Raw genomic sequence first — 11,125 nt, 5'->3', positions numbered from 1 at the left:
CACTGCACTCCAGTCTGGGTGACAGAGCGAGACTCCGTCTCAAAAAAAAAAAAAAAAAAAAAAAAAAAAAAAGAGAGTATTCAGTTTGTTTAATACTGGTTGTTTGCCTTGACGAAGTAAGCCAGCTTGCTGAGTTAGTCTTAATCATTAAAGTGAACAAGATACCCATTCACTTTATTTGCATTTTTTTTTTTTCTTCATGATGAAAATGCCAGTTCAATACTGGCTTGGAAAACCGATTTTCACCTTACCTTAATCAAGCCAGAGTACCCCTTGATAATGGAGTGGAATTTTAAACTTACTTCCCACTTTGGTACAAATTTGTGTTAAAAGGTATTCAAACAGCTGGATTTACTGAATTTTATCATATTGAACATGAGAAAATCCAGAGGTTAGCTTCCTGAGATAAAAGGATTTTCTGTGACCCATGCTGGGCACATCGAAAACTTTCAAAATTTGGCTCCATCTGCTCACATGTCCATACATATTCTCTGCTTAATTTCATATCTCTTGAAAATCCCACTTTCCTTGTAGAAAATTTCTTGTTACAAGTTGAAGACTTCAAATTCACCATCCAAAAACATAAGAGTCCAATAAAACTGCCAAATTGTTAACATTTATGCTTTTATCCAACTCTAAGATAATAATGATCCAGGTTTGGCTAAATCTACCAGTTATTTAAGGTTGTTTTTTGAGCACATTAAAATGTATCATTAGAAATCCTTCCATAAAAATGCTTTTTAAAAAGTCAGTTTGCCTGCCTCTTTTTGTTTTCAAACGAATCCAGTCATATCTGTAAAACAAGTTTCCATCAGATTTCACTTTATAAGCAACATTTCCTCTTCTAAGCCACCTGAAACTGCCTTTGAAGAGATCTTCAAACCATTTCAAAAATTTGTTTGTTGGTTTGTGCTTTCTTGGGTTAATGCTTCTGGAGTCGTCTCCAACTTTCAAAATTTGCATGACTGCCTTTTTTTTTTTTTTTTTTCTTTTTTTAAACTTTGCTTCAAGTCAGTCTTAAATCATGTAGGTACTGCTCGAGGTTTGCTCGAGCAAGATTAACTTAGGTTTGGTCTTATTTGCATTTTACCATAACTGGGCCTACATTCTAAATAAGTAACTAAATACCACCTATGAGTTTGATTAGCTGTGGCTGCTTGCCACTTTTTAGTTCTGGTCAGGGTGGTGCTATTGTTTTCCTCAGGTTCATTATCATCATCTTCGGTGACGGCTCTGACACAGCACCGATTCCACTACCATTATTTTCCTTGGTCTCAAGTTGACACTTAAACTGTCCAGTTTTAAACCTCCGATCCGTGTTCCCAAATGAAAACATGACTTTCATTATGAATTACACGTCAAGGGACCAAACCAAGGCGCTCGGGGCGGCGAGAACCCGGACACAGCGCTTCGCCTGGGCTGGTAAACAAACCGCCGCGCAGGCGCAATTGCAACAGGACGGTAACCTGGTAGCTGCCAATGGGGTTTTTCGTTGAGTGAAAAGCGGAAAAGCCAAACAAAACGCTGGTTCCAAGGTGATAAACTGGCTGACTTTCTCTATTTTTACTTTTAAAAAAAAATTTGTTTCTGAAGAACGAGTTGTGCGGCCTCCCGGGCCTCGCAGAGATCTTCGTGGAATTCCTCTGCCCCAGAGAAATGCCGCTAGCCTGTCGACTAGTTATATTAGCCTAATTTTTTATCTTGACCCTTTTCATTTGACTGCAGCACTAATCCTAATCCATTGGTGCAGCAAGAAGAAAAAAAAAAAAAAAAGGGCGGGCGGAATCTGAACGCCACGGAAAACCTTTCTACTGGCCGTCCTTCCCTAAACCACGCGAGATTTGCCTGAGGAGAAGCGCGACCTCGGGAGGGCACGTTTGCGCATGCGTCTGGCTCATCATTTTTTTTTTTTTTTTTAGCGCGCAAAAGTTTCAAAACTTTCCGCCTAGTGGGAGGCGGCGCCCTTGGGGAGTGTCCGTCGCGTTGATCTGATGGATTCAAGTACAGAACACCACGTTCTATGAGATTTTCCTGGCAAAAGTCCACAAGCTTGTGTGGTCGTCCCTACTTTCCCTTTTTATATTGGCCGTGAACTCTGTGAGGGGAGGTTTCAGCGAATCAAGTAGTAAAGGAGTGGGAGCGAGAGAGCCCATCAATGAGGTTGTAGAATAAGACAGAAATCTGAAGGGCCGAAGGTTTTATTTATTTTTTGGCTGGTGACCAAGAGGATATGCGTGTGAGCTAAGGTAATACCGTGGGAAGGAAAAGATGGGAAGATTTGAGAGGTAAATGAAGGCAGTAGCTCTATAGCCTACCTGGGAGGCCGGACGAAAGAAGTTGACAGTAGAGGACATTTTTCTTTTTCTTTTTTTTTTGAGGCGGAGTCTCGCTCTGTGGCCCAGGCTGGAGTGCAGTGGCCGGATCTCAGCTCACTGCAAGCTCCGCCTCCCGGGTTCCCGCCATTCTCCTGCCTCAGCCTCCCGAGTAGCTGGGACTACAGGCGCCCGCCACCTCGCCCGGCTAGTTTTTTGTATTTTTTTAGTAGAGACGGGGTTTCACCGTGTTAGCCAGGATGGTCTCGATCTCCTGACCTCGTGATCCGCCCGTCTCGGCCTCCCAAAGTGCTGGGATTACAGGCTTGAGCCACCGCACCCGGCCGACATTTTTCTTAAAAGAGTGTGAACTTGTGCATGTTTATAAACAGGCAGAAGTGGCATGCATTTAGTACATGGTGTATATAAGGTGGAAATTGGGACGCCCCAAATGGAATGGAATGAGGAAGATTCTAAAAGCCATAGTCCTGAACACAGGCCGAGGTGGAACTGGGAAGAACAGTCGCGGTAACAGAAGTCAGGAATTTGGGAACTGTCTCGAGGGATCTGACTAATCTGACCTCTTTTTGTCTCAGGATGTATGGGACACCTGCACAGGCATTAGATTTGGCCCTGCAACATCTTAAAGGTACCACCCAACACCTGAAGCGTCTGCCTCCTTCCCATGGAACCTCCTGGCCCTTCCCACCTCTCACCAGATTTACCCTTTAGCCGGAATGAAATGTGGATTTCATGGAATGAAATGGTGGCATTTAGCTACCACATTACTCAGATGTGTCACTGACACCTTACAAAAGTACATTCTTCTAGCCTCTAGCCTCCCAGTTCACTAGATATTAGAGTCCATCTTGATATTGGCAGCAATTCTATGCCACTTAGCTAGTATATTTTGATTCTTTGTATACTATCTGGAGTACAAGGCAGAGGAATGCTGATGGAATACGTAATTTTACTCCAACAAAGGAATGGCTGATAGGTAAACAATATCACTTCATCTGTAAGAAAAGCTAAATATGGAAAGCCACAGGATTGAAGCTAGCAGTGATGGAGAAGGATCCCGGTGTGAATATATAGAATGGAAGTACTTCAGTAAAGAGCCAGGCATGGTAGTCACTTGCCAAGAAAGTGACTTCATTTCATTTTGGCAGCCTACAGTATATCCTGGCAGCTTCGCTGTATGTGTGAAGTGCGTAGGAAGATGCTGCAGGAAAAATCCATGGAGGCAATGGAATAGGATTTCAGGGTTGAAGCCTGGGTGTCTTGTTTTAGGGAGTGGGATCATCCAGCTCTGAGAAGCATGACATCTCAATATGACATCATATAAAGTGTGTACAATTGGGAATCAGACCTGGGCTTTGACTTTAGGGTCTGCCAATCACTTTGTGTGACCTGAGTCTCAGTTTCTCTATTTGTAAAATAAGAATAATAGTGCCTGTGCCATAGGATTATTGTAATGACAAAACAAGGTAGCATAGGACTTAGTATATAGTACATGCCACCTACCAATTGAATTGTGGATGCTCTATGCATCCTAGGTCCGTCTGTATTTAGGGAACTTTAAGACAGGTACTCTACCACGCCCGCACATTAGAATCACCTTGGGAGCTTAAAAAAATCCTAATGCCCTGGCTTTACCCTAGACCAATTAAATCAGAATCTCTGCGAGTGGAGCCCAGACATCAGTATTTTCTTAAAGCCCTCCATTTTGCAACTAAGATAGCCACTGCTTTAAGAGTTCCCTCTAGGGGCAGGCACGGTGGCTTACGCCTATAATCCCAGCACTTTGGGAGGCCGAGGTGGGCGGATCATGAGGTCAGGAGTTCGAGACCAGCCTGGCCAACATGGTGAAACCCTGTCTCTACTAAAAATACAAAAATTAGCTGGGCGTGGTGGCATGCGCCTGTCATCCCAGCTACTCAGGAGGCTGAGGCAGGAGAATTGCTTAAACCCAGGAGGTGGAGGTTGCAGTCAGCTGGGATGGTGCCACTGCACTCCAGCCTAGGCAATAGAGCAAGACTCCATTATGGAAAACAAACAAACAAAAAAACAGTTCCCTCTAGAAGGAGAAAATATATTAAACCTGTGGCGTAAGATCTCTTGATCTGGATGGTTGTATATTTGAACAATTTCTGGAGGAATAAAGTTTAGAACTTGAGACAGGCAGATAAGTAGGGCACCATGAGCTCTATTCAGGAGGGAGGCCACTGTGATAAGAATGGGGTTGACATACTAATTTGGGAAAGGTCATTGATAAAGCCATAAGTACAATTGCCAGAGATACACAGGATTAGCTGTAGAGATAGAAGAGTTTCAGTCTCCCAAGCTGGTCTTTTGATCCAGCACAGGCAACAGAGATAATGATGTCTTTATTGCATTACACATAGTGAATCTTCGGCCATCAGCAGGGCTGATGGCAGTAGTGGGTTGGGGTGGACCTTTACAACCTGCAATCCTCATTGGTTGGGGAGGGCATCAAGGCATGATTGAAATGTGGGTGTTCTTTTCCAACGAGAGGCTGCTATACATGGGAATGCATGTGCAGCAGGGCATTGATAATGAAGCTTTTTCCTGTAGCCTATCAGGGTTGATGTAGCTGCTCTGACCACATAAGTGGTTTTGTTATTATTAACAGGTGAGAAAGGTGAGGTTCGAGCCTGTTTTTGTAGCCTTTCAGGGAACAGAGAATCACTTGGAATAGGAGAAGTGGCATGGTCAGGAATTTCAGCTTCTAAGAGATAAGTTACTTGCTAGTAGGGCAATTCTGGTTTCTAGGTTTATAAATAATTCAGAAGTTGAAATCACCGTACTACTTTAGTTATTGAATATAAGACAGAAAAGGTAGTGATAATGGCCAAGAATATCTTTTGCCGTGTGAAGTTACCTGTCTTTAGTTGGGTTCCTTTTCTTGAAAAGAAGGCACACGTGAATGACAGAGAGTCTTCCTGGGACAGATAGGAATGCTGGACAGATTGGTCTCTGTCTTTAAAGGTTTCTATGAGTTAGAGTGAGCCAGGACTAGAACCAAAGACAAGTAATGTTTCAGTTTCTTAAGGGCTATTTCAGCTGCTGGAGGCCAGTAGTACTTTTGCTCAGAAAGCAAAGGAGAAAGGGGCTAAGTCCAGTTGGAAAAAAAAAATCTATAGTTAGGTCTTTTGTGCTTTGTGAATATCAAATACCTATTGGACCTTGTTCAGAAACTTTCATGTTGTACCAGTATGGGGTTCTGGTTCTATAAATGAAGGTATCCAGTCCATCTTTCTTTCTGCCTCTTTTTGGGATGCAAGAAATTAAATTTCTGTCAGGTGCAGTAGCTCACGCCTGTAATCCCAGCACTTGGGAAGATCAAAGCAGGAGGATCGCTTGAGCTCAGGAGTTCAAGACCAGACCAGTCTGGGCAACATGGCGAAACTCCACCATTAACCTGGCTAATAATGTTACTGAAAAAAAAAAAAAAAAAAAAGACAAGAGAAGCCAGCAGCAAGTCATCACTGGACCTAACCAAGATGACCACCCAAAAAGAGGAGTAGACTTCAGCAGGGAAAAGCTAAAGGTCTTTCTGGAGTTAGGTAAGTGGCCAGCTAGTCAAAGGAGATATAGTTGAAAAGTTCATAGAAGTAGAGTTTTGTCCCCCCAAACCCACATAAGTGCCCATGAGATAAGGAATCAGTTTTTAATACCTGTGAGGTACAGGGAAACTGATGGCAGCTCACGATAGTACCAACAAAGTAAGACGTATTGCTCATCCTCCTCTCAAACGCTGGAGGGATCAGAAACTAGGAGAGGTAAGATCTAAGGAAACAAGTCAGGAAAAAAGAGAAGTGGCCACACTCTTTTGCTAAATCTAGGCTTCCCTATCTACAGAAGGTACAAACTGAGAGAAAGGAGAAATGCCTAAACTAAGTCAGGTGCCAACTTTTGACTGTTATACAGGACTGGATATTTTAGTTATTAACACCTCTTAACTAAAAGTGACCAGAAAAAGTAACGGGACCACCCAAGTTTTAATTCAGGGATAAGAGAAGAACCAACCTTGCAACCAAACACCCTTGAAGGGTGTTTTCAAAGGGACAGTAGAAAATACAAATTAAGTGGTTTTAGGTTAATCTCAAAAGTCATGCTTATTCAGTGTGCTGGTACACTGTTGCTGAGCACCTACTTTGCTGTTTTAGATCCTAGAGGTATAAAGATGAATCGGATAACATCCGCCCTACAAGAATCTATGAAAGTCAATGCAATATGATATATGCAATCATATAAGTAGTTTATGTGAATATTAAAGTACTATAGCGAAAAGGAAAATGTAAGTAACTTATTTTGGAAGGATACAGAGTGGGAGAGAAATAGAATTATAGATAAGCTAAAACCCAGCAGGGTTTGAAAAGAGGAGTAGATGTTCACAAGGAGGACAAGGCAGAGAAACTGTGACAAGTCTAAGCCACAGAGGCAGTACATGCAGTGTGAAGGGCATGCTTGTTCAGCAGGTGATTCAAATGGAGGTGAAATGGAGGTCATAGGGGTTGGGGAGTTTAGACCAGAGCTATTGGTAGGCTCATTCTGGAAAGTTAATGAAATTTTAGAAACAGATACACCAAGATACCAGTCATTTCACCTATCAGTCATTCTTCCCTCTGTTTGCCCTTGCCTTTTATAAAATTGACCAACAGGCCTTTTTAGTGCTGAGAAGGTAGTATGGGAACTCTTCTCCATCCCGTTCTCCCAGCTGGTTGAATCTGGCTCTGTATCTGAGTTAGGCTGGGTCAAACAGACTCTGCCTCCTAAGAATTTAGAGTCAGAACATTGAGAGACTGGGTCACTCTGACAGGAGCATTGAATTTATAAGGACATGTGAATTTCAGATCCAAGGCAACCATTTAGGGGGCAGCCATTTTGGGGCCAGTAATACAATAAGGGACAAGCAGAACTAGTTGATCTCAAGAGAAGCTGGTGAATGCAGCTAATGAAGAGACAGAACTGGAGACAGTAGGCTATGTGGTCTCCTAGAGAAAGAGAATCACTAACTACTTGGGTCTTACCACTTTCAGGACCTTTGTTTCAGTCCAGTCTAAAGTCTGGCTGCCATTTTTGGTTCTTGAGTTCCCTGCACTTCCTCTGAGTCATAATAAATCCATCTCAATCTAAGGGGATTTCTTTTTCTTCTTAGACAATGGTTTTATGTGCCTAATTATGTTCTCCCCTTCTTAATGTTGTATGTCATAATAAAACCATGTATCTTCCACATTAGGGATACACATGTATAGCAAAGACACTTATTTAACTCACCACAAATAACTCATGAAAATGTAGATTCTTTATTTTGTCTAGAGTTTAATCCATTACTGCATAACAAAATTCCCCACAGTTTAGTATATTGAAAGAATAATATCAAATCCAACAGAGCTTAAAAAAGAAAGCAAGCAAACAAAAACATTATGTCATAGTTTCTGTGGATCAGGAATTTAGGAGCAGCTTAACTAGGCCATCTGGCTTCAGGTCTCTCATAAAGCTGTAGTTGAGATATCGGCTAGGGGTACGGTCACTTGACTAGGGCTGGAGAATCTCCTTCCAAGGCAGCTCACTCACAAGGTTGGCTAGTTGGTGCTGGTTGGTGAGAAGCCTCGATTTGCTATGTGTGGGTCTCTTCACAAGGCAGCTTAGTTTCCTTATGACGTGGTAACTGGCTTGCCCAGAATAAGTAATCCAAGAAGGTGAGAGCCAGGTAGAAACTGTCACAGAATCACTTCTGTCAAATTCTATTTATTAGAAAGAAGTAACTAAGTCTAGCCCACATTCAAGGGGAGGTGGATCTAGGTTTCACATCTAAACGCTAATGTGGCAGCCAGACCTTAGATGCATTCTTTGAAGGTATATCAAAGAATTTGTGGATGTATTTTAAAACCACCACAACCTGTTAGGTTACAGAAAATAAACAAACCCAAAGTGTCTAATCCTATTTCAAATATGGTTCAATTTCATTCAGTTCCTTTAGATAGTATTAGTCTCCCATGGATGAAATGTTTCATCTTTCATAATACCTCCCAAAGAGGTCCTGTCATTTTCTCTGAAGATGACGTTCATTTGTTTGGGGGAAAGTGGGGGTATAATTACATATCCTTGTGGCACTGATGAGAGAGAGGGTAACTTCTGGCTTCATTCTGGACCTAGAGTATGCACTGAGCTACTTTCAGGTTTCCAGGATGACACCCTGATGTAGTTTGAATATATGGCCCTGCCAAATATCATGTTGAATTGTAATCCCTGGTATTGGAAGTGGGGCCTAGTGAGAGGTGTTAGGGTCATGGGGCAGATCCCTCATGTCTTGGTGCCATTCTCACTATAGTGAGTGAATTCTCTCAAGATCTGCTGTGTAAGTGTGTGGCACCACCCCCAACTCTCTTGATCCTGCTTTCGCCATGTGACATGCAAGCTTCTCTTTTACCTTCCACCACAAGTAAAAGCTCCCTGAGGCCTCCCCAGAAGCTGAGCTGATGTGGGCACCATGCCTCCTGTACAGTCTGCAAAAGTGTACAATTAAACCTCTTTACACATTACCCAATTTCAGGTATTTCTTCATAGCAATGCAAGAACAACCTAATACATACCCCTTGTTTGCCTGATCCCTGGGGAACATGCTGTCCTGTGATGCTGAAGCCTGTAGCTGGTGAACTCATGGCCCATCTTTGGATTCAGAAAAATCTCCCAGGGAGTATTGGCCACCTCCCCTGGCAGACTCAGTACCCCTGGCCCCAAGGGATTACCTTGCGTTGGTTGTGGCAGGCCTACTGGCTGTTAGTTCAGCATCCTTCAAGGGAACAGAAAGGCTTGGAATCATTGATTGTCATATCTCTGTCTGACCATGCTATTGTGGACTTGGCCTGAACAGCCATAGAAATGCAAGGAATGAGGTATGAGGGACTTGGACAGTTGTCTCAAAAAGGGAGTCAAGGCAGAAGTCCCTTACCCGGAGCACTGCTCTCAACATGGAGGTAACTCACTGTGGTAGGCAGCCTTTTATCTCATGATTTGACTTTTTGATGAGTCTAAGTCTTGTAGACTATTCTGCATTCTCAATTTGGCTGATTATTTCCTCATAATATCTTATAACTTGTTTCTCCAACCCTTGCCTTTTTTTTTTTTTTTTTTTTTTTTTGGGACGGAGTCTCGCTCTGTCGCCCAGGCTGGAGTGCAGTGGCTGGATCTCAGCTCACCACAAGCTCTGCCTCCCGGGTTCACGGCATTCTCCTGCTTCAGCCTCCCGAGTAGCTGGGACTACAGGCGCCCACCACCACGCCCGGCTAATTTTTTGTATTTTTTAGTAGAGATGGGGTTTCACCGTGTTAGCCAGGATGGTCTCGTACTCCTGACCTCGTGATCCGCCCATCTCGGCCTCCCAAAGTGCTGGGATTACAGGCTTGAGCCACCGCACCCGACCAACCCTTGCCTTTTTATTAAAAAAAAAAAAACCTCGACATTATATGTATAGATTTGATTATATTCAGTTTAAACATTTTTAGAAAGAATACTTCAGTAACATTGAGTAGGTTACATTCATTTCATGTTAGGCACGTAATTTCAGCTTATCTCACTATTAGTAACACGAAATTTGGTCACTTGGTAAGATGATGACCCCCCCAATCACTCCATTGAAAAAGGACACACAACCCTTTGCACTTTGTAAGCTGCAAAGAACCTGTTCAACAACTTTGCATCTTATGCTTTGAACACATTTTGTGATCTTTTCCTGAGTCAGTTATTTCACTGGGGGTTGCAAAAATGGTGTTCTAACTGTAGTAGTCTGTATTTATTAACTAGCATTTTTCTGTTTTTCTGTAAAGAAGAACTTTCTTTTTTTTTTTTTTTTTTTTTTTTTGAGACGGAGTCTCGCTCTGTCACCCAGGCTGGAGTTCAGTGGCCGGATCTCAGCTCACTGCAAGCTCCGCCTCCCGGGTTTGTGCCATTCTCCTGCCTCAGCCTCACCAGTAGCTGGGACTACAGGCGCCCGCCACCTCGCCCGGCTAGTTTTTTGCATTTTTTAGTAGAGACGGGGTTTCACTGTGTTAGCCAGGATGGTCTCCATCTCCTGACCTCGTGATCCGCCCGTCTCGGCCTCCCAAAGTACTGGGATTACAGGCTTGAGCCACCGCGCCCGGCCAGAACTTTCTTTTTTTAAGAGACGGAGTCTAGCTCTGTCTCCCAGGCTAGAGTGCAGTGGCATCATCAGAGCTCACTGAAGCCTCAACCTTCTGGGTGCAAGAGATCCTCTCACCTCAGCCTTCTGTGTTGCTGGGAACAAAGGCACATGCCACTGTGCCCGGTAAGAGCATCTTTTAAGAAAACCATTTTAATGAATTTCTCAGTGGACCACTGGGTAGTGGTTTATTTCCAATTTTGTTGAAAGCACTTGGAAAGCTCCTGATTTTTAAAAGGATTTGTTACCCAGTTATTGGAGCTATTCACTTTCTCAATACTATCCCCAGTATTTTCAGTTATTCCTATGTTTGGTCCCCAGGAGGTTTTAAAATTCAGGCAATACAGGATTTGAAGTAAAGGTGGAAGAGAGGTTCGGCAATCTATGGTAAGATGGAAGAAAAGCTAAGTGGAAACCAAAAACGAGCATGGCATCTCGACTGCACCAGTTCTCAGAAAAGCTGTTTTAGAATGTATACTTGTAGAAGTTGAGGATCTAGAAATTAGTTCCCATAAAACTCTGCATGCTTTGGGACTTTTTGGAAAGTTTTTGTGTGAAGCCAGAGGTCTGTAGTACAGAACACTGAGCAAAGTCTTCCAGGTTTGGT

General features: G+C 43.0%; 1 protein-coding gene across 1 annotated transcript in view; it reads left to right on the top strand.

The window, feature by feature from the left end:
• The first annotated feature begins 1,941 nt into the window (after window positions 1-1,941).
• Window positions 1,942-11,125, top strand: part of GPR19 (G protein-coupled receptor 19) — a 36,681-nt gene continuing 27,497 nt past the window's right edge. Inside the window, exons 1-2 of the mRNA XM_023226237.3 lie at window positions 1,942-2,052; window positions 2,909-2,961. The gene's annotated coding sequence lies outside the window, so the exon portion shown is untranslated. The remainder of the gene's footprint in view (window positions 2,053-2,908; window positions 2,962-11,125) is intronic.

This window comes from Piliocolobus tephrosceles, chromosome 10 (assembly GCF_002776525.5).
Source record: "Piliocolobus tephrosceles isolate RC106 chromosome 10, ASM277652v3, whole genome shotgun sequence".
NCBI lineage: Eukaryota > Metazoa > Chordata > Mammalia > Primates > Cercopithecidae > Piliocolobus > Piliocolobus tephrosceles.
The sequence above is the reverse complement of the archived record's forward strand: the minus strand, read 5'-3'. Positions and strand labels throughout refer to the sequence as shown.